The sequence below is a fragment of the Diuraphis noxia genome, unplaced genomic scaffold, assembly GCF_037042655.1.
Source record: "Diuraphis noxia isolate RWA-SAM2 unplaced genomic scaffold, SU_Dnox_SAM2 contig0003, whole genome shotgun sequence".
In the NCBI taxonomy this organism is placed as follows: Eukaryota; Metazoa; Arthropoda; class Insecta; order Hemiptera; family Aphididae; genus Diuraphis; species Diuraphis noxia.
The window spans coordinates 8,866,308-8,888,288 of NW_028301713.1; the positions used below are offsets into that span (position 1 = coordinate 8,866,308).

At 27.4% G+C, this 21,981-nt stretch overlaps 3 long non-coding RNA genes and 1 pseudogene across 5 annotated transcripts; 1 reads left to right on the forward strand and 3 right to left on the reverse strand.

The window, feature by feature from the left end:
* Window positions 1–3,778: 3,778 nt before the first annotated feature.
* LOC107163518 (uncharacterized) lies at window positions 3,779–4,868 on the reverse strand. The gene is made up of 3 exons (XR_001506012.2): window positions 4,719–4,868; window positions 4,501–4,647; window positions 3,779–3,978 (listed from the first exon to the last, which is right to left on the reverse strand). It is a non-coding gene; the product is annotated as an uncharacterized LOC107163518 (long non-coding RNA).
* Window positions 4,869–9,652: 4,784 nt separating this feature from the next.
* Window positions 9,653–11,684, reverse strand: LOC107163525 (uncharacterized). 2 transcript variants are annotated; one of them, XR_001506019.2, is made up of 4 exons: window positions 11,670–11,684; window positions 10,728–10,806; window positions 10,511–10,658; window positions 9,653–9,778 (listed from the first exon to the last, which is right to left on the reverse strand). It is a non-coding gene; the product is annotated as an uncharacterized LOC107163525 (long non-coding RNA). The 2 variants fall into 2 exon arrangements; XR_016190895.1 differs by having other exon boundaries at window positions 10,728–10,920.
* A 4,731-nt stretch (window positions 11,685–16,415) lies between these two features.
* LOC107163523 (uncharacterized) lies at window positions 16,416–17,768 on the forward strand. The gene is made up of 3 exons (XR_001506017.2): window positions 16,416–16,540; window positions 16,644–16,791; window positions 17,617–17,768. It is a non-coding gene; the product is annotated as an uncharacterized LOC107163523 (long non-coding RNA).
* Window positions 17,769–20,098: 2,330 nt separating this feature from the next.
* LOC107163524 (uncharacterized) lies at window positions 20,099–21,352 on the reverse strand (annotated as a pseudogene). The gene is made up of 3 exons (XR_001506018.2): window positions 21,225–21,352; window positions 21,009–21,155; window positions 20,099–20,226 (listed from the first exon to the last, which is right to left on the reverse strand). The product of XR_001506018.2 is annotated as an uncharacterized LOC107163524 (transcript).
* Between the last annotated feature and the right edge of the window lie 629 nt (window positions 21,353–21,981).

The following is a 21,981-nucleotide window of genomic DNA, read 5'->3' on the forward strand; positions in this document are numbered from 1 at the left end:
CAGTACTATGATTAATGGTCTAAAGTAAAATATTTTCAGTAAGTACTAGGTTTTTTCTTAAAATTATGAAAACAAAAAAATTGAAAAAAAAAGATAATTTGTACCTAAACTCAGTTTTTGACAAAATTGATTTTTTATTTTCTTCCTAAGTTTAGTTCTGACAAAATTTTAAAGTTACTTAACATTGTCCGATTTCTATCCTGAAGCAAAATTTGATCTCGACAAAAAATGGTTTACATATCGTACGAAACACAGTGTAAAAATTAAATCTAATTTCATCGTGAAATACTGAAATGTAATAATTGAAAATACGAAGTTTTTCAAAAAAAAAAATTAATTTAAAAATAGAAAATATATTGTGCGTACTAGAGGCTTTTTTCTACGGAATTTAATCGTTTTTTTCAGTTTAAAAATCAACAAACGTTAACAAACTTTAGTTTTGTCTAAACAATAGAGGTGAGTTGTCGTCAAAATCGTATGGTGAATCTTATCATCGTTATCAAGTTATTGACACGGGCATGCGCGTACGAGAGTTGTACTCACATTGAATTTCACTATTACTAGTTTACAACTATAATAATACTAAGATGTCGGTCATCTAAGGCGAGATTAAAAATTGCATAAATGTTGCTCCTTAAATTATAACCTTAGTGAGGTTATAATTCCCTTAATTCATAAATGAATTACGAATAGGTAACTGTAAACACTTGACCAAATGTTTGTAAAAACATTAATTTGTCATACAATATAATAGCTGAAAAAAAAATGATTTGACATTTTTTAGCTATTTATATGCATGATCAATTTTAGATTTCCTAAACATCATTTTCAATAATAATTATTGTTACCTATCTATTACTTCCTCAGTTGTTTCCATTATTTTTTTCTGCAACAGATTGAATAAGACAGTAAAAAAAAAAAATTATTATTAACTACCTCTTGATAATAATTATTAATCGAAGTTATGTATTTTTTTTACTCGTCTTCAAAATCATTTGAAACTCAACTACAACTGTGAAGACGTGATTCCTGTATTATAAAGAGAATGTCAGCCCACTATTTGTTTTCTCTTTCTTGCCTACGCTCTCAACATAGACAAAACTCATTCATACAAAACCATTAATTTTTCTATGTTTTTAAGTAATGTTAGAGTAAAATCTCCCATTACAAAAAAGATATAGAACAATATTTTTGAGGAAATGACATATCGATTTGTCTAAATATTGTATAAAAACAATTTAAACAGCATTTTACTCTAACATTACTTAAAAACATATAAAAATTAATGGTTTTGCGTAAATGCGTTTTGTCGGTTTTTTGTAAATGAGCGTGGTTGGCCAAAGAGAGAAAACAAACAGTGCGCTGACATCCTCTTAAAACCAAACCCAACCGAGCACCAATTTTTTTCTAGGAATGCAAAAAAAATCGTTAAAAATTAAGTCCCTCGTCGAACATCTTATACGACATCGTTATTATTGGCGTATTGAACATAAATTGTGTTGGACGACTGCCCGAGGACGTCTTGTAGTTGAACGCTGCTGCGTGTTATTTTCGGGAAAACTCGCATCCGTTATTTTACTATCAATATAAATCAAAATAAACACAACCGTTGAAAAGTTTTGAGTGTTTAATAAGGCGATGCGTGGATACGAGCCACCGCCTTTCGTAACATAGATAAAATGCGAATTGAAACAATTTAAAAGTCAATTAATAAGTTTTGTTTATTACGCGCAGTTCGATGGAATATTAATACTCAACAACTCAACAATTTCGCACAATAACTTTTCCCTGGCAATAATTATTACAAACTTGGTGTTTTATCTATGTATATAAAAAGCATATATGGCGGAGGTGTTTGTACAGCAGTGGCGTATTTTCAATAATTTCTTTGGTGGGAGGGGGTGGGGTTAAATGTTTGAAAATCGAACGATAAAGCTTATTTGTTTCATCTTATATTGAAACGCAGCGATACTCCACCTAATCGAAATAACGCAACTGTATGCATCGTTCAATTCATCAGAAAACCCGTAAAAAATATTGATATTACAATGAGTAACTCTTTTTTTGTTCTCTGGGGGGGGGGGGGGGGGGGTTGTGAATCCGGTACCTAATCGGTCTAGTGTTCTAATGACAAAAAATTAAGTACCAAAATATGGTTTGCTTACATCAAGTTGTACGTATAAATAAGTTTTAGAAATTAATTAATTATTTTGGTATTATCAATAATTTATTACATTACATTATAATATATAGTATATGATTAAAAATAAAAATATAATTCATAATTCATTAACTACAAACAATTATAATACATATAATGCGTATTTTTGGCATTAGTTATTTCATCGTCGTAAATGTACGTATTTATTATAATTTTATGAAAATAAATAAAATTGATAATACAATGAGAAATGTCAAGGACGCGTTTTGAATAAAAAATGAATCCTGTCTTATTTATAATGGAAATTGTCGGTGCAGAAAATTAAATATGATTTTTTAATATCTACAAAAACGGCTGAAAGTTTTTTCTGGCAAACTGTGTTTCTGTTCCTGACGGTTATCAGTTTATCACTGTTATAACTTATGGCATTAATACAAGTATTATAAAAATGATGAATTTTATTACAAGTAAAAAAAATCATATTAAAAACCAATAAACGCTTAATTCGAATCTAAAGGAGATAAGATTCCATTAAAAATATTGTTGAAATTATGTTATCATTCTCTAATCTAACAAATATTTATTTATCGAGTCCCCTTCATGGCTTCATATGATAAATTTTCTATCAAATAAATTTTGAATTTAATAAAAATATAAATTGTAAGTACCTTCGATGAAGTTTTGATATAGATATCGATAACTATAACTGTATTAGCATTTTGATATGACATCTATTTGCTATTCTAAATTTATTTCAGTTTCTAAATTTCATTTTAAAGAAATACAATCATTTTTTTTTTTTTTTTTATATTAAGTCTTGGCGTCAAATGCCATTGGCGTTGGTTTACAATAGGTTACACATTACACATTATATATACAATTATTTACAGGTTATATACTATTTATAAGCTCGGACTTAATTATAAATGTTATCATATTACTAATATTGTCTGGGTGTAGGGCTTCTGATAAAATGTTGGATACACCTGCTTCCCGTTTGTCCGTTTCGTATATGCGGCATTCGGATATGATGTGTTTGATTGTGAGAGGAATACCACAACATATAATCATTATAATGATTACTACAATGCACTTATTTGTTTTTAACATTGTATTTATGTAAGTTTAATATCATATTACGTTGATTACGTTTTTAATATTTACATTGTATTTTTATTATTGTGTGAGAAAAAACTTTTCCCGTTATATGATATCATACTTCAATTAAAAGTCTATAGTACTTTTTTACTCAAATAATTATAATATTATCATGACATTATTCATTCTAACGAACTCACATCATATACAACAGTAGCAAAAGTTTAAAAAAGTTTTATGCTGATGCTGTGTTCGACAAGACATAACGTTTTTGCAAATATATTCGTCAATGATTAGGTATCTATTATTGACTTTAGATTTTGAGCGGAGCGATGTGTGTAACGATCGTAATTTTTTTTTTATTTTACTGATGATAGGTATTCGAAATTTTTACCATGTAATATCGAAAACATACGAGTATAGTCTCGAATTTTTTTTATAAATATAGGGTAGTGTAGAATCGACAGGTTCTCTCACTGAACAAAGTGCAAGGTAAATTAATAACATTTTTAGTATAAATTAATATTAAAAGTTATGATATTTAGGTTAAAGTATAAGTAAACAACGTGTAAAGGGATTGAAGAAAAAACAAACAAATTTTTTAAAAAAAACGGAAAATATATTGATTTTGCAATGTCAATACAATGTATTACAATGTACTGTTTGGGCTATGGCGCATGTTTGAGCTTGAGATTGATGGACATGATAAATTAATAGTTCTGAAACAATAGAAAAAAATAAGTTCATAATTAATATAGTTTAATGTTAAAATAATAAACAATAATATTATACTTTTTACAGTTTTATAGTTCAACCTTTTTAACATTTTGCATAATATACTTTTAAGTTAAATTACATAACATAATTATAATGTTTTGTTAAAATTGAAATTTTTTGTTGTATTTATAATAGAATTAGTTATTTTTAAAAACAAGCTTATAAAGGTACATTTGATACATAGTATTTTTAATTAATTTAAAAGCCCACATTTTAAATTTATCATCTGTGAGATAAAATTTAAAATTTGACTTGATTCAATTAATTAATAATAAAACCAACAATTATGATAATAACTATCAATATTATAAAGTGCTTATAGTTTAAAATAAAATTAATATGCAAATATTAAAAATAATAACCATTAACCATACATTGTCATAATATAGACATGACAGTATAAATTAAAAATCGAAGTGATATAATTTATTGTCATTATTGAATAAATTATTGCAGATACTCACCATCAATTGGCTGGTGGCTGGGGAGGCTTTGGCGACGATCTTGGCGGCCTTAGCAGACTGCACTTGTCCGACGACGACGATGTTCATGGATACTTTTTCTGCGCCCATTTTTGATTTTTGGTTGGTTTTTGTTAAACGAAGTGAAGACTGCAAGAATAAATTTGCTCAATACTAAAACAATGCAAACGTACAATTATAATTTGTTATTTCGTACTTACCGACGAATAAAATTGCACTAATAATGTGTTATGCCGGAATCAAGCACTGAGACGCCTTTTTATGCACTCTCGATTGCCGCCGAAAGTGGGACGATATAGTGGCGTGATCGTTTAACAACAGTTCTCGCTTTTAGTGGTTGGCTAATAAGTCGATTAAGATAAACTTGCGTGAACGTATTTTTATGAAAATATTACTATTACACGGTTCTGCGGAGTAAATATGGTCTAACTTTATTTTTATAAACAAGATCAACAATAAATTATTATATTATTATATATGTATATAAATTATATAATATATAATATAATACACAATAATAAATTATTTAAACAATATTATTAAAAATATTTTTACAAGTGTTCGTATATTTTTTTAGTTTTTTTTTTCTGATTATGTTAAAAAGTGCCAAGCATTTTCAATTTTAATTATCTAAAAGTACCAACAAGATCCAATTTTCTACGAGAATCTTTTTATCGAAGTTGATGGTAGGCTAAATTTATTTTTTCAAAAAGTAAAGACATCATATTTTAAAATGTCATTGTGTGTACAAAAATATAAAATATAATATCTTCATGGTATTTAATTGTTATTTGTTTATTGTTACATAATATGTTTAGGTCATCGACTTATGATACCGATCTTTGAATTGTTTCGGCGTATAGTTACACATTACCATAAAATTAATCAAAATATTTTCAAAACGTTTAGGTACGTAAAAAATATAAAAATTTACTTAAAAATTTAAAATCCATAAGATAAATATTTTTGAATAGCAACAAAGTAACGAAAGTCGTATTTTTTCGTTTAAAAATGTAATTTGAACTTTTTTTTTATTATTATTTTACAATTTGATGTACACAATCTGTACAACGTAGCACAATAAAATATATATGTGACATTATAATAGTAACATGAATATTTTGAATTAATAAATCACCAATTGGTGACACTTGGCTGGGAATTAACGATATTTAGAATCTAGAACGTCAAGTGTGTTTTAGATTCTGAGCGGAGCGAGGAATGTATTGGTTTTACAATGATGTTTATTTCTTTTTCTTTTTCTTTTTACTCTGTAAAAACTTTTTCTCCCTCTAAACTTACTCAAAAGTTTCAAGTGTAACATTTTTCTGAAAAGTAATATTCTTGAGCTGGTACTTTAGAGAGGTCATTTTTCGATTTTCGAAACTGTACTCGAAATAAAAGCGGTTAAAAGAGAAAAAATGTACGATTTCACGATTTTTTTAATATTAAATAATAATTTCGGACGACGGTTTTTACCAGAAATATTGCTTCAAATAAAAAATGACAAGAGATATTTTTTGTTGTATTTTGGATTTTGTTCCTTACGGTTTAAAGCTTTAGCCAATTTTGTGCTATTTATAGACATTTTAATTTTTGGAGTTTTTTTGTTGTAATTCGGTTAAAAACATTCGTAAAAACTTGAAATTTGGTTTGTTTACTTCTATTAGCCTTGCCTACACTTTGTAAAATGTTCAAAATATTTGAGCGACTTTTGTCTTTTTAAATCTAAGATTTACGTAAGTTTCATCGGTGGGTGGCTTCTTCATTCAAAATTTCATTATATTGTCATTGTCATCAGCTCATACTCTTATTGTGCCGATTGCGTATAGATTGTGTATTTATTAATAAAGTAAAAAAAAAATCTAAGAATTGAAATTTTTTAATAATCTATAATATATCCTTGACGGATAAACCGTCTTTGCTCAGAATCGTTTTTCGTATAGAATGATATAATCTCACCTGTAACCTACTATACTGCGGAGCGACATTCACGACTTACCCGCTTTTTTTTTTTTATTTCAATTTTTATTATTATTTATAACAAGTCACGGCACCAGTTCTTTTTTAGACGACGTTCGGGGTTTCCCGGTATAGTTTGAGTATAGAGGCTCTTTATCAATGGATTTTGGTGGGATTCGTAGGCGATTATAAAAGCTTTTGTAGAAATCTACAGCTTCTTCTGTCACAGTTTTCATTGTGAGGTCTTTATGTAAGGCATAGTTCAACTATGATAGTTGGACACTAAAGGTGGAGCATTTGTAATTTTCCTAAGAGCTATACTCTGGAAATGTTGGATTTTGTTGGTATCAGATACTTTTGCAGCAGGTACCCCACAATTGAAGACCATAGGTTCACATTGGTTTTAGTAGTGTTTTATGCATATAATTTGAACCTAAAATAAATATTTAACAAAAATTGTGTTACTGTACCGTGTGTTCATCAATTTAGGGAACACTGAATCTCTCAGGCGGATTATGTTGGAATAAATGTAATTTTTTTTACAAGCTAGTGGTACATAAATACACATTTTCAGATAAATTTCAAATTTTTAACCCTCTCGCGGTAGTTCGGTACCCGCATGCGCAACGCAACTTATTTTTTTTTTTTTAATAGCAACCGAGTTTTTTGATTGGTACCAAATTCGGATAGACTGAATTTTTTTTTGAATCATTTTGACCAATTAACCATGGCTCTAAAACCAAAATTGACTGAATGAGAGCCATTCAAATTTTAATAAATAATACATTTTTACAAGTCATTATAAAATGTATAAAACCATTTATAATTATTTATTATTTTTTTTTATACATGTTATAAATAAGATTAACATAATATAGATATAAAATTATTTAATTAAAATTGATTACAACTGTATACGGAAAAATGAAAATAAATTATAAACGGTTTTATGCATTTTATAATGAATTGTAAAAATGTATTATTTATTAAAATTTGAATGGCTCTCATTCAGTCAATTTTGGTTTTAGAGCCATGGTTATCTGGTAAAAATGATTCAAAAAAATTCAGTCTATCCATATTTGGTATCAAAAATACCGGTTGCTATTAAAAAAAAATAAGTTACATTGCGCATGCGCGTATCGAGAAGGTTGAAAATTTGAAATTTATCTGAAAATAAAGTAGCTTGTAAAAAAAATTAAATTTATTCCTACATAATCCGGCCGAGAAATTCATTATTCCCTAAATTGGTGAACATACGGTTTATATGTATTTTTTTTTTACATTTTTTTTGTTTCAGCCTGAACTATTTCTAAGAAACTTAGCAGTATATATTTTAAGCCTAAGCTATAAACAATAAAAATGTTTACATTTTTAAACATAAAACAATTGCTAACATTTTTATATCAATATTTATGTAAAAAATAAAAACAAAAATGTTAATATTAAATACAGCTAAAATCAAAGTCAGAATATTTTGAAAACTATACTTGTATAAAAAATATTTATATTAACATCTGTCAATTTTTCATATATCAACGATTATTCGTTTTGTAAATATTATAACAGATGAGGATATCGGTTTTTTTAAAAAAAATGGTTTTGTATGAAAATTCAGATTATTTAAATATTTATTACTTTTTTGATTGTAGAAAAACAATTTTTCTTTAAAGCATCGTTAATACGTTTCAACAACTTGTCTATTAGGCAATGCTTTATATTATACATTTAAATTATTCAAATTAAATATTAGCTTAACAGTTTTAATAAAAATGAGTGTTTTTTTCACAGCTTATCTTAATTTCTTAACTTAATCATTCATTTAAGTGGGTACCTATAGTTTATTATTTTTTTTTTTTTATTGATCGCAAAAAATAACATCGACAGCAAAGGCCATTAGTTACAAAGAGGTTATTATACTAATTAAGTGCTAATAATAATAATAATTTTTTTTTTTTTTATTTAGTTTATTTATGTAACGAATTTGTAAAAAATATTTTTTTTACGGATCGTAATTTATAACGAAAAAATGTATACCTACGAAAATCGATCGTATACCTATGGAATATAAACAATTCGTACAAGTTGTTAGATTCTGAGCGGAGTGTTGGATGTATTTTATAAGTTAGGTTCATTATTTTAGTTGCGTATGATTTTGCGATAGGCAAGATTTCAATGGTTAAATTAGTTGAAATACATTAAAACTTTCGTCTTTGAAAAGCTTAATTATTACTTATAACCTTATACAGTAGCAAGCGTCGTACATTATTGTGCCATTTCACTTATATTTACTATAATATTTATGATATTTTGACATTTTGTGGGACAAAGTTTCACTTACGGCGTCTTAGGTTATAAATATAATTATTATTCGAACACTTTGCAAATATTACGCCACTAAGCCCTCTTACTTTTATAGCAGCAACCGCTAGTGAATCAATGATATTCGGGAACTTCGGTCCAGCTTAACACGGTTTTTAGTACCAATTTATTATTTGGTGAGTAAAAAATAAACCGGGAATTATCTCGACAATTACTCAGTGTTGTTTGAAGAGGGGAGAAGCAGATTGAGCGTTCATTTTGGTAAATCATTTTTATATATACCTATAATTATGATTCTAAGATTTTTTTACTTGTTGTGTAGCCACATGTGATGAACTGTTTCAATACTTATTCAAAACTATAATTATATGATAATGGTCAATATAGCAATTTCGAAAATTTATTTATTTTTCTTAAATTATTTTAAATATTTGATTTATTTTGTAAATTTTGATAGTAGTTATGCATAGTACTAGATTTTTCATCATCATAATTTTTTTATTTATTGTGAGTGGCTGCCAAATACTTAAATCATATAGATATTTATAATATTAAATAGTAATATAATTTAATATATTACAATATTGATTCTTAAATTTTTTGAATATTGTACGTCTTAGCAGTATAATTATGTACAAATGTTCAAACCACGTTTGACACAAATGTATTCTAGACCAGAGAAGAATACGCAAAACTTGTAAACGCTTTACTTGTACCTAAATAACGATAAACGCAAAAAAAGGCTAAAGATTTTAATAATTGTAAATAATATAAATTAGATTTTTTTTTTCAAATGCGGGACATGAAGCAGATAGGTATGAGGTTAATATATTATAAATAATCAACAAATATATTAGTTAAATACCGGAAGTGACTATTTTATTTCATGATGTCAGTATCAATAAGATTTACATAATAATTTATTGTTTGGTCTATGGCATTTTTGAGCTTGTGATGAATATTACAAGAATTAACAGTTCTGAAACAAAGAAAAAATATAATATTCAGTATAACAATGGTAACAATTTTTAACTTAATAATGTTCGTTTAAAAAAATTATAATTTGAATAAAAATATGTACACAATAAAATTAAATAAGTTTACTTATGTAATAAGTTTAAGCTTATTTTTAATTGATTTCTATTAGGTAAAATTTAAATATAATTAATAAACAAGAGTGGCCCTAAGTACCATTATATTACGTTTTACAATGCAAATTAATATAAGAGTATGAAAAATATTTGACATAAAAGGTTATAAAAATAATAAAAAATTTGAGTCTCACAGTTAATAGTTATTAATTCGTGTAAAATTGGTTATTTTTGATAATTAAACGGTACTTACTAAATATTCCTTTTTAGAGTTAATTTTTAAATTTTATAGGTAAAACACAATAACAAAAAAAAAAATATAATATTCATTATTAAAGGGAATCATCAAATAAAAAAACCATTTTATATGGAACTGTTTCGATAATACTAATGAAATTAAAAAATCGGTACATATAATTGCATAATATGAGGAAATTAAACAAACTTAAGCGTATGCTAAATAACAAATTAATATATTTATATTTCAAAAATGCTTTTGATTAAATTTTAAACACTCAATCAAAATTTAAAAAATATATATATATATCAAACTGTAATTTAAAGCTATGATATTATGTTACATAAAGAGCATTTAATAATTTAGTTTATAATATATTCACCATCAATTGGCTGGTGGTTGGGGTGGCCTTGGCGACAGCCTTGACTGCTTTGGCAGACTGGACTTGTCCAACGACGACGATGTTCATGGATACTTTTTCTGCGCCCATTTTGGATTTGTTGGTTGGTTTTTGAAGATTGATGTGAAAACTGTAAACGGAAAAAAATTGTTATTCGTTTGAAATCAAAATCTAATCATTGCTATTGTTTCGTACTCACCAAAGAATATATCTGCACAAAGATGAGTTATGCCGGAATCGAGATCATGTACGCCTTTATATACGCTTTTTTCGGACATCTGAAAGTGGGAAGGTGGCGTGGTGTGATCATTGAAAGATTGTGACGCTAGTCTGTTTGTCGACCAATCATGATGAGTAACAAATCGCACGTTTAATGTACACAGCTTTCGAATCTTATAATCATGATATTATGAGAAAAATATTTTTTTTTTTTTATAAATGTAATTGGAGTTTCACGCAGCATTCTATCGCACCCATTATAATTTAGGAATCAATTTGTTTAAATTAATATTTGTAATAACGCAAAAATAAAAGAAAAGAAAAAAGTAAGGAAAAGAGGGAGAGATATTGAAAATTAAATTAATAATAATAGGTAATATAATACAGCTAATAAATATAACTAAGGCTCCTGCCAATAGTTATATTAATTAGAGTAAGATATTAGAAATAAAATTAATAATAATAGGTAATATAATACAGCCAATAAATATAATTAAGCCTCCTGCCAATAGTTATATTTAGAGTTAGATATTAGAAATAAAATTAATAATAATGATATCAATATAATATTATTCAATATAGTAATGTAGTTATTTATTATTTATTTATGGGAGATGAATTGGTCTGAATAAATTGTAAGGCAAACACAAGGGACACAAGCCTTGAATGAATGCCTTAAATATATTTACAAGTTATTAATTATTTTTAGTTATCTTAACATATGTCTTGTTGTTTTAAATTTGCGTAATTACCTTCCTCCTGATCGTCGGAGGGCTCTCGAGGTCGTGATTCGAGAACGATCAAGTATACCGATGATAACATTATTGGATATCAATTTATTAAATTATAATAATTTAATAAATAAAATGTGATACCTGTATATAACTGTAACTATATGAAAAAGGATGCACATGCACCTTACCTTATCCGTAGTTGTCTGAAAACGCAGTCGACGTAATAAGGACGAACAGAATTATTTTAAACACTCAGAAGGAAATAACGGAACACTGATTAATTTCGTCTTTTTTTTTATAAGGAAACGGCACAGTTGTCGCTCGCAGAATCTCGAGAGTGTGTGTTGGTTATCTGTGATGTGCTCCTGCACTGTTCTGTTCAAGTGGTGCTCGTGCACTGATGAGAGGAGACGATTTTGGTCAAGCCCGCCAGAGCCACCGGTGGCCCGATCAAAGGTGTCGGTGTCTCCAAAGAAAATTGTCTTATTCTTTGGCGACAGTGACCCTGACCTGACCATCCCTTATCTCCGGCGGCACATGAAAGAAATTGCATGTGTTGCGCCGTACCGTTATAATCCCGTACAGTGTCCTGTACGTGACTAGACAATGGGAATCGTTCCAATCATCAGTGACTTGATTTGTTGGGGTTTTTTAGAGTATATTACATGCGTGCGACAACTTTACCGTTATTTAATTTATTGCATGAAAATAACGAATTTACAATTTATTATGATATGTGAAAACGAGCATATCATTACATATTGCAGTCGTTTTTAAGTTGGTAAGTTTCTAAGTGTATACACTTTGCATAAATCTACCTATTTTAAAATACAGTTGCGTCAAGATAACTTGAATTCAAAGAGAGATACAAATTACTTCGAGATACCCAACTGGAATTTTACCTAACCTCGATGACAGAAAAAATTCAAACTGTCAATTTTTTTTCTAGTCATAGCGTTATCGTGACTAGGTTGAACTATTAGGATTTAGTATATTTCGAGTATAACAAGTTATACTACGAATAGGTTAAGTTTAACTTTAAGTATATTTTAAAGTTTTGTAAAACTTTTTTAAAAACCATTATTCTTAGAATATTATTTGATTTATGATTTACGGGAAAAACTTGGCTCATAATTTACCGTTCTTAACGATAGAAAATAAATCAATGTATTTTGAGTACCTATAGTAAAATATTCTTAAAATATCAGATTTTCAATCATTAAATGAGAAAATGTAGTGAGCATGCTTCATAAATCTCCTTTTGGGCAAAATATATTTTTTTTAAATGTGAAAATAATAATATTTGATTAATTAATATTCATACTGTGCGAACAGTTAGTTACTTTTTGTATCCTATGGTAACTAGTTTTGCATAAATGTATTTACTAGGTAATGTCAATTGATAGGTAATTAAATCGGTTAAATTTAAAGCAAGAATTTAAGTATATGTATTGGTAGGTACCTAAATACCTTACGTTGATCAGTAAATCTGAATAAGTAGAACCTAATATCCATGATGCCATCGTACCATCGTGTATCGGTGCACTAAGATTTTCTTTTCCCGGTAATATTATATATTTGCATAATGTGCAGGAAAAAAATATTTGATTTTCTTTGGCCTAAACAAAATGTATTTATGAGCCGATCTATAGTAATCTATACGAGTTAAAAGACAAATCATTATACATTGTCATATTCTTTAGGAATATTTGGTGCAAAATTTTGTAATCATTTGTACAGCAGTTTCCAAGTGTCATTCAAGTGTACATCAATTTGTATATAATATTATAATCGTTCTCTGTTGAATCTTTTTTATATTCATTGTATACGTCATAATAGTGTTGCATGTAATGTATTGTGTATGTGTATGCCATTAATTGGAGTAACTTTTGTTCACTAATACAATTATAATAACATAGTAATTCTCCGTCCTTACAAAATATCGACAAGACTATGAACGGAAGCATTAAAACAAAAATATTGTACCTGAATTGCCTATCTATCTCGCCGTGTTACTTATAATACTCGTAGTTTTACCACCAAAATCCAAAAGTAGGATAATATTAATACACATCAGAGCACAGTTTTCGCGTCGTGGTATTCCTAAAATAATATATTATCAAATTCCTATTATTATTGTGTTTATTCCATCCATGCCTTATACAGAATACAGATATCTACTAAGAAATATTATTATAATCGCACAGACTAAAAATTGAAAAGTCAGCCAGTTATTGGCGATTGAATGACAGCATGTTGTCGTTACTTGTCAAAACGACAATATTTATTACTGCGCAGGTATAGTGATATTTTATAGATAGAAATCACGTTTATACAACATACGGAAGATTCACTAAAATTGTTGAACCACAACAAAATAATAAGAATTTAAATGTCCTTGAAAAAATTGAGTTAATATTTTTCTTAGGTTTGGATATTATTAATTACTTTATATCAAAACAAAGTTGTGAAATTGTGATTTACACAAATATTGTGGACATTTGAAACTTAAAAGTATATATAATAATCATGCATAGGTATGTTAACTATTTTTAGATTTCTGTATGTATAGTACAATATGTGAGATCTTAAAATCATAAATTTCAAATTCTTTTAATGCCATTGTCATAGTTATTTTTATTGCAAGAACATAAACATCAAAAATATATTTATAAGTTTATAGTATAAATAACTAAATAAGTATAATAGGTAAACATAATCTATTATTTTTTATTATTATTAGCTTTTAAGTTAACAACTAATATTGCTTAACTATTAAGGTACTTAAAACAACGTAGAAATATGAATACAATAAGAATAGCTGTTAAATATTTAGTACACAATATATAGCCTATTAATTATTTACTACAATTTCGTTATTAATATGTTTAACCAAAACATGATAAACTCATAGGTGTCATATTAATATCAAAATTAATATAGATAATATTATAATTTAATATCCTAGACTGACAAATCATCTCTGTTCAGAATCGTTTTTCGTATACAATGATACCTGTCATTGCAATCAAATTTAACACATCCATTATGGTGACCTATTCTCCATCTCTACTATACAGCAGAGCGATATCCTCTTGCCCACGTTTTTTCTTTTTTTTTTGTATATAAAAACAAAATAAATGCAATATTTATGAGTGTGAGATCAGTATTAAATGATTCAAATAAAGGATATTTGATTGGTTGTATTAAAAGTATAAATTACAACCATAATAATTTAAGATGTAATAAGTTTTTAGGAAACTATAATAAAATTGAAAAAAATTTATATGTTTGTAAGTTATAGGTATATACTCAAAAAGTATGTATACGATTGATTCCGGTTGTTGTTAAGTATACCAGAAAATGTTTGAGAGTAGTTTGAACCACGTTTTAAAATATATCAAATGCTAAGTTTAATCCGTGACTTCTCAGCCGATCTAAAACGAATTATTTAACCAATAGTAAGGTAAAAAGAAAAACCTACGCTGGTTTTCCTATGTACATAATATTATACTGTTTAGGGTTTAAGAAGAATATATTTAGTGGCTTGATGAGACGTGGTCGTATGCTCGACCTGTGGAAACGCGTACCGGCTGCAGTTACTATCTCCCGGATGGGTGACCACTCGGGATTTGCAGTAACATATCCTTTCACAAATTACACATATACAAACACGTGATATAATCCTACCAACTCAAAAAACCTACAAACAAACATTTACAAAAATAATCCCCACCGTACCACCCCACACCCAATGGCCTATGTTGCCGCGGATTCCCCTAAAAGAAAAAAAAAGAATATATTTATCAAAAATCTTTACTAGGTATCTACTGTTAGTTAACGGACAGATGGACATTCTATACTCATGTTTAAAAACATATTAACGTGAAACAAGCAAGAACATAAGTATTAATAGAAAATTAACATTTTATCATTTATTTTATTATTATTTGCTTTAGTGGTTTAAACCTATTTGGCTATTTATATCATGTAATAGGTTTTTTTTCGTTCAGCTTCGGTTACAGAGGCAATAATCAGTTTTAAATATTTTATATTTTACTAATTTATAGTTGAGGGGAGCTTTAAACTGTCTGTTAATGTCTCGATATATTAAGTAATTTTTTTTTATATTACAACAAAATAACTTAAACTGTCGTTATTTGTTTAAATATCCAATTTCGTCAAATTTTATAACTTGTAGGTATGTCTTTAAAAAAAAATGTATGGAATATTTTCTTTTGACTTTTAGATATTAGTATGAACTATTTATAAGTACATATTGTATTATGTTTTCAAGCTGTAGCTACAATGGTGTTTAAGTATATTGATTAATTTAATTGCTTTATGAAAAAATTATAAAGAACTCGTCATAAGACTGTATAGAAGAAAAAAATTTAAGCAGCTTAAAATTTGTTTAAATATATTTGAATTTTCAATGAATTGTAAAAATAATAATTTAAGTAGTAGTGTTAAGTGTTATTACAAGAGTCAACGATAGCCATTTTAACAATAATAACAATACATTTTATTTTCAAACATTTAACTAAAAAAAATCAGGAGCTTTGTAATGTTAAACTATATGTAGAAAATTCTAATTTGAACTCAAGTGAACATTGTATTAGTACATAATATATATCATATATTTATTTGTTTTTAACTTTAAACAAAACAGCAAAAATTAGTACCGATTTTGTCTATAACCATCATAATTATATTATGTAGGTAAATTATACATATTCCCGTTCATTGTAATATTTTATTTGGTTTTGCTGAATTTTCGAGAAAATCACAAGCATTATGTAGATTAATAATTTTATGCTTTGTACACGAACTATTTTATTGAAGTCGAAGAATGATTAAATTGAAAATCATGACGTTGCCTGACACACGAATCACGAATTACCTTGGAGCTCTCTATCAGCAAATAGCCAATTACGACCATTTGTTATCATCACGCCACCACGCTGCTCTACATTAAGTGAAAATCGACATTGTATATAAAAGGACGACTGATGCTTCATTCAGGCATAACGCAAAATTTGTGCAAATCTAATTCTCGGTAAGTATAAATGTATAATACTCTAGTCGAATATTAATATTACATTTTATTGAATTCAAATTGTTAACGATATTTTGTGTTGTTTGTCCGTGCATTTTTTTAGACTTAACTGTACTCCAAGAAACTAAACCGAAATACCAAAAATGGGCGCTGAAAAGGTAATCATGAACATCGTTGTCGTAGGACAAGTCCAATCTGCCAAGGCCATGAAAACCGTCGCCAAGGCCACACCAGCCACCAGCCAATTGATGGTGAGTTAATTATTATTATATTGTAAGTGCATAATTAAATTGTGGTCAGGCTTTTAAAAAAATTATGAAACGTTGATTATTAATTTTTAATTCATTCCGTCATTTTGGTGTTCTATACATATGCAGACTAGTATCTTATTTTGATTTTTACAACTTAGATATTACGAGTATATATTCAAAAATAATCTAATATTGCATTGCATATATTACAAAAATATGTAAAATTATGTTGGATATAGAAATCTATAAAAAATATATTGAAGTATAAATACTATTTCATAAAAATTTTTACCATCGACGAAATTAATTTCACATCTCCAAACAAATCAGTTCAGACTTAAGATCCAGCAAGGCATTACAAATTTAAATATAGTTTATAAAACAAAAATCCTAATTATATAAATGTTAAAGTTTAAATACATCATGTTTTACAGCATAAAATCTCATTTCTCCGGCCAATTAGTCCCGACTTTATTAATTCAGCAGCTGTTTAAAAATACATTTTATTAGCATTTCATGAAAATAATCAGAATAATAAGTTGTTTTGTGTTTTGTATTTTATAGTGCCTATAATATTGTGTTGAATAATATCTTCTATATGTAGGTAATATGACCTTTTTCGATAAATTATTTAAATATGTATATTTTCATAGGATATTTTGTTTTACTTTTTTAATATAAAAATATAATATTACATCTATTAATGTCCAATAAATAATGATCAAGTTTTTTATATATTTTTTCTATCAATAAAAATCAAAAAAGCAATAACTAATATAATAATATAACCATGTTATCATAATTTATTCATTTTATTTGTTTCAGAACTGTTGATTCATGAAGACATGAAGTCCACATCAATCTCAAACTAAAAAAATGCTATAGCCCAAACAGTACATAATTTTATAATATTTAGTTGATAATTATCATTATGTGTATTGAAATTGTATAATAAATCAATCACTTCCGTTAAAAAACTTGTTGGTTATTTATTTGTGGCATTTTATGTTTATAACATCGTTTACAATACACTGTTATTAAATTGATGAAAAAAAAAAAAAAAGAATGTGCAATAATTGAATAGACATTTTTTATATTGTTCTATATTAATATTAATAGTCACAAACATATTTGTATGTTGTTTTTCTACAAAACAAATATTCTTAACCTCAGACTATGACTGTGTAACTTGTCCATCATAACATTGTTTTGGATCATTAATACAGTGATGGTTTATTATTATTATTGAAGTATATATTTTTTCACCTTATATATTCACCCCTGATTTATCCCAAAGCTCTGTGTTATAAAATAAAACTTATTAATGTTTATTTGACTTGTTAAGAATATTTATTTATTCAAATACAAATAAATTAGTATACAAAAAGAATACAAATAGTTATACAATTTTGTATTTAAATTTTAAATTAATATGATGAGAAAAACTATAAACAATACCATAGAAATAGTAAAAATAATAGAAAAGTTACATAAAATCAAATGGAAATGCATTGCCAGCGACTATCAGGAGGTTAGCGAGGAAAATTAAAAAAGGGTGTCCCGCGAGGATTTATCCATTGCTATATCTCCTTAGATGATAAATATTTCATAAATAATTGTTTTTATTAACTTGCATAAACAAGGACTACATGTATTTTATTTTTTAATTTAATTCAATTTTTTGCTAAAAAAGTTTAAAAAAATTATTTTTTAATTTTGTAATTTTTGAAAAAAATAAAGATACCATTTTATTGAGTTTATTTTACTGAAAATGTTGACCTTTCAACATTTTATTTTCATTAATCTCGTGATTTTCGGGAGGAATACGATTCCGCACGTTTTTTTTTTTTTTTGAACACGATTCCGCACACTTAATTGTTCATAGGAATACAATAGGAATTGAGCGCAACGTTGTCAAATGTATTAAAAATTAAAATAAACATGATGTATCTGAATAAATCTAATTAGATTATCGTTCAGATATCAAATATTAATCAAAATATCATATTGACTAGGATGCTCAGTAAATTGTGGTATATATACCTAAAATATTATAGTTTCGCCTTCGCACCATACGATGTCCATTTGTCGTATATTTATTGTATATTGTTATCTTTATCGACTTTATCAAAAGACCCAAATTATCTTATTTTTAATTAGTTTGAACTTGAAATATCGTGGTAAAGAAGAAGAAAAGTTCAGGTGCCTAAATAATATACTAATTGTATCAATCTCACGTTACAAGAAAAAACGTGCGGAATCGTATTCCTCACGGCAACGTCGCAATCGAATACAATACAGCATTTGGGTAGAAAAAAAAGGTAATATCGAACAATGAACTTTCGGAATCGTGTTCTAACCTGATTTTCAATTATTTGTTTAGTTTCTGGATAAAACGGTGGAAAACTGGTTGTTATCCGGGTGGCGCGAGCCCACCTCTACGGATAATGGGTTTATCCTCACGGGACACCTGTATATTTTTTACTTGTAAATAGATGAAAAAATTGTTTTGCATCTCTGGTATTAAATAAGGATGTTTATTTTTAAATTAATTTGTGATAAAAATTCAAAATTTTAAATAGTTAACATAGGTGGCCAAGTTCTCGAATATTGATGATTTAACCAATAACCATATTTTGCCAAACGAATAATGTTCTAGTGCGTTCCAAACTGAATGCGTTACCAAAATAGCAAAATTGTAGATTTTAAAAAATGCAAACTTATTTTAATCTTTAAAATAAGACATAAGGTTTATTTTAGCATTAGCTTTAATCGGAAAAAGGTTACAAAAAAAAAAAATAATTATTTAAATAATATAGAGTATTTTGCATTGCAAAAATCAAAATAATAAATTTCTTCTCCATTAAAAATTACAATAGTACCTAACCTAACTAACAATATACCTAACAGCATAACTTTAAGTAACTCGCAATACATTGGAAACGTCTTAATTAATCACAAAATAAAGCTAAATACTCATCGATCTCGATATTAATCCAATATGGCAATATCACTCTATCATTTGGTGTTATGTGATTAATCTGATATCAATAAACTGATAACTTACAGCTGAGCTACTTAAGATTAAACGTTTGTGTTTTAGTTGGTCACGTTTAAGTCAAATCTAAAATTCCTGAACACTTGTCATTTATCTAAAATTCACGACCATATTTATTGAGATTAAAATAATTTAAAATAAATTATATTGTGATTCGTGCAGACATCAACAGGTGATAAAAAACCGCGAATTAGTATTATGGACTTTGGATGAGGTAAATAGTAAAAGAAAAAAAAACACAGTACACAGTTAAGTTTATCCGAAATTACTGTTTTATTTTGCGGTTGTCATTACTGATACGAATTACATATTATTGTACTGTTTGGGCTATGGCATTTTTGAGTTTTGCAATGTATGGACTACATGAGTTAACAGTTCTGAAACAAAGAAAAACAAAACAAAAAAAATTATGTAAATCAAAATTTATACTTTAATGGTAAAGATTATGAGATCATAAAACTATATAACAGTTTGCTGCCTATGTAGAATAATTCGATATAATTCAAACAACAAACCGTTCTTATGTTTAAAAATAATACAAAAAGTGCTAATGCCTACAACAATATAAATCTATTTATTTTTATTATAAACTGAATTAAACATCAACTAGGTTAACCAATAAAATAATATTATTGTATTGAGTATAAAATATTATCGTATTATGTTACTAAACACTTTTTTAGTAATTATAAAATATTCTTAAATCAAATAGAAAAATTCTTATTAAATGTATTATTATTATTTCAAGTTAATACGAAACCGTTTATAAATATTCACAAAATAACGTACGTACAGATATGATAACGTGTGATGATGTAATTAATATTAATTAATATTAAGTTCATTCGTTTAACCATTAAATATAAATAATTAATCATTATACGTTATCGTAAGTTAAATTGTTTGGTATTGGATTAAATGTTTTAAAAAACTGATTTTATCGTTTTATTTGAAGATTTAATTAATTAATTAAAATTTATAACAATCATAAACATAATTTAAGTCATTTAGTTCGTCAGATTTAAACAAAATATATTATATTTTTATACTTAGCATAAATTGTTGTTATTATATTTTTCAACTTATTTTGATTTTCTTAATATTTCAAATATTTTTTTGATTTTAAAATTGAAAAATATCTGAAATCTATCTAACTCACCATCAGTTGGCTGGTGGCTGGTGTGGCCTTGGCAACAGTCTTGGCGGCCTTGGCAGATTGAACTTGTCCGACAACGACGATGTTCATGGATACTTTTTCTGCGCCCATTTTTGGTTTTTGGTTGGTTTTTTAGGATTAAAGTGAAAACTGTAAATGGAAAAAAAAAATATTAATTTTGAAATCAATATAAAACAATTGCCGTCGTTTCGTTCATACCAAAGAATAAATCTGCACAAAAGAACGTGTTATGCCGGAATTGAGATCTCGGACGCCTTTATATACATTGCCGTCGGTTGATTTAAAGTGGGGCAGTGAAGTGGCGTGATCATTTTAATATTACAACGATTGTTTATTTACAAAACATTGAATACAAATCATACCACATAGGGGCACTGTTGTAAACAGTTCAAGAGGCCGCAGAACGTTTGAGCACATTGACCCAAAAGCCAACACGTTTGGATACAAAAAGATACAACGTTTAGACCAGTGGTTTCCAATTAGCGTTGAACCGCGGACCCATAGCTATTTTTATTTTTTTTTTTTTTTCATAACAAATCACGACACCACTTACGCTTTAGACGTCTGGGGTGATTACCTATTACCTGGTATGGTAGCGGAGGCCAATTTTTTGATAAGTGGATTCGAATGAACGTTTAGGTGGTTGAAGAATCTTTAACAGAAACATTTGGATTCCTCAGCTATTGTTTTTAGTTTTAGATCTGAATGAAGGTTGAGACGTAAGGAGGGGCATTCGTCAATAATTTCCTTAGAGCAATGTTTTAGAATGCTTGAATTTTATTAACGTTTGTTTTTTTTGCACTACCCCATAACTGCTGACCGTACGTCCACATTGGTTTTAGTAGACTTTTATATATGAGAAGTTTGGTGCACGTAGAGGTGTATTTATTATTGCATAATACCGTTTTTAGCATGCGTAGGATGCGTAGGCGATTATTTAGAGCTAGTCTTTTAG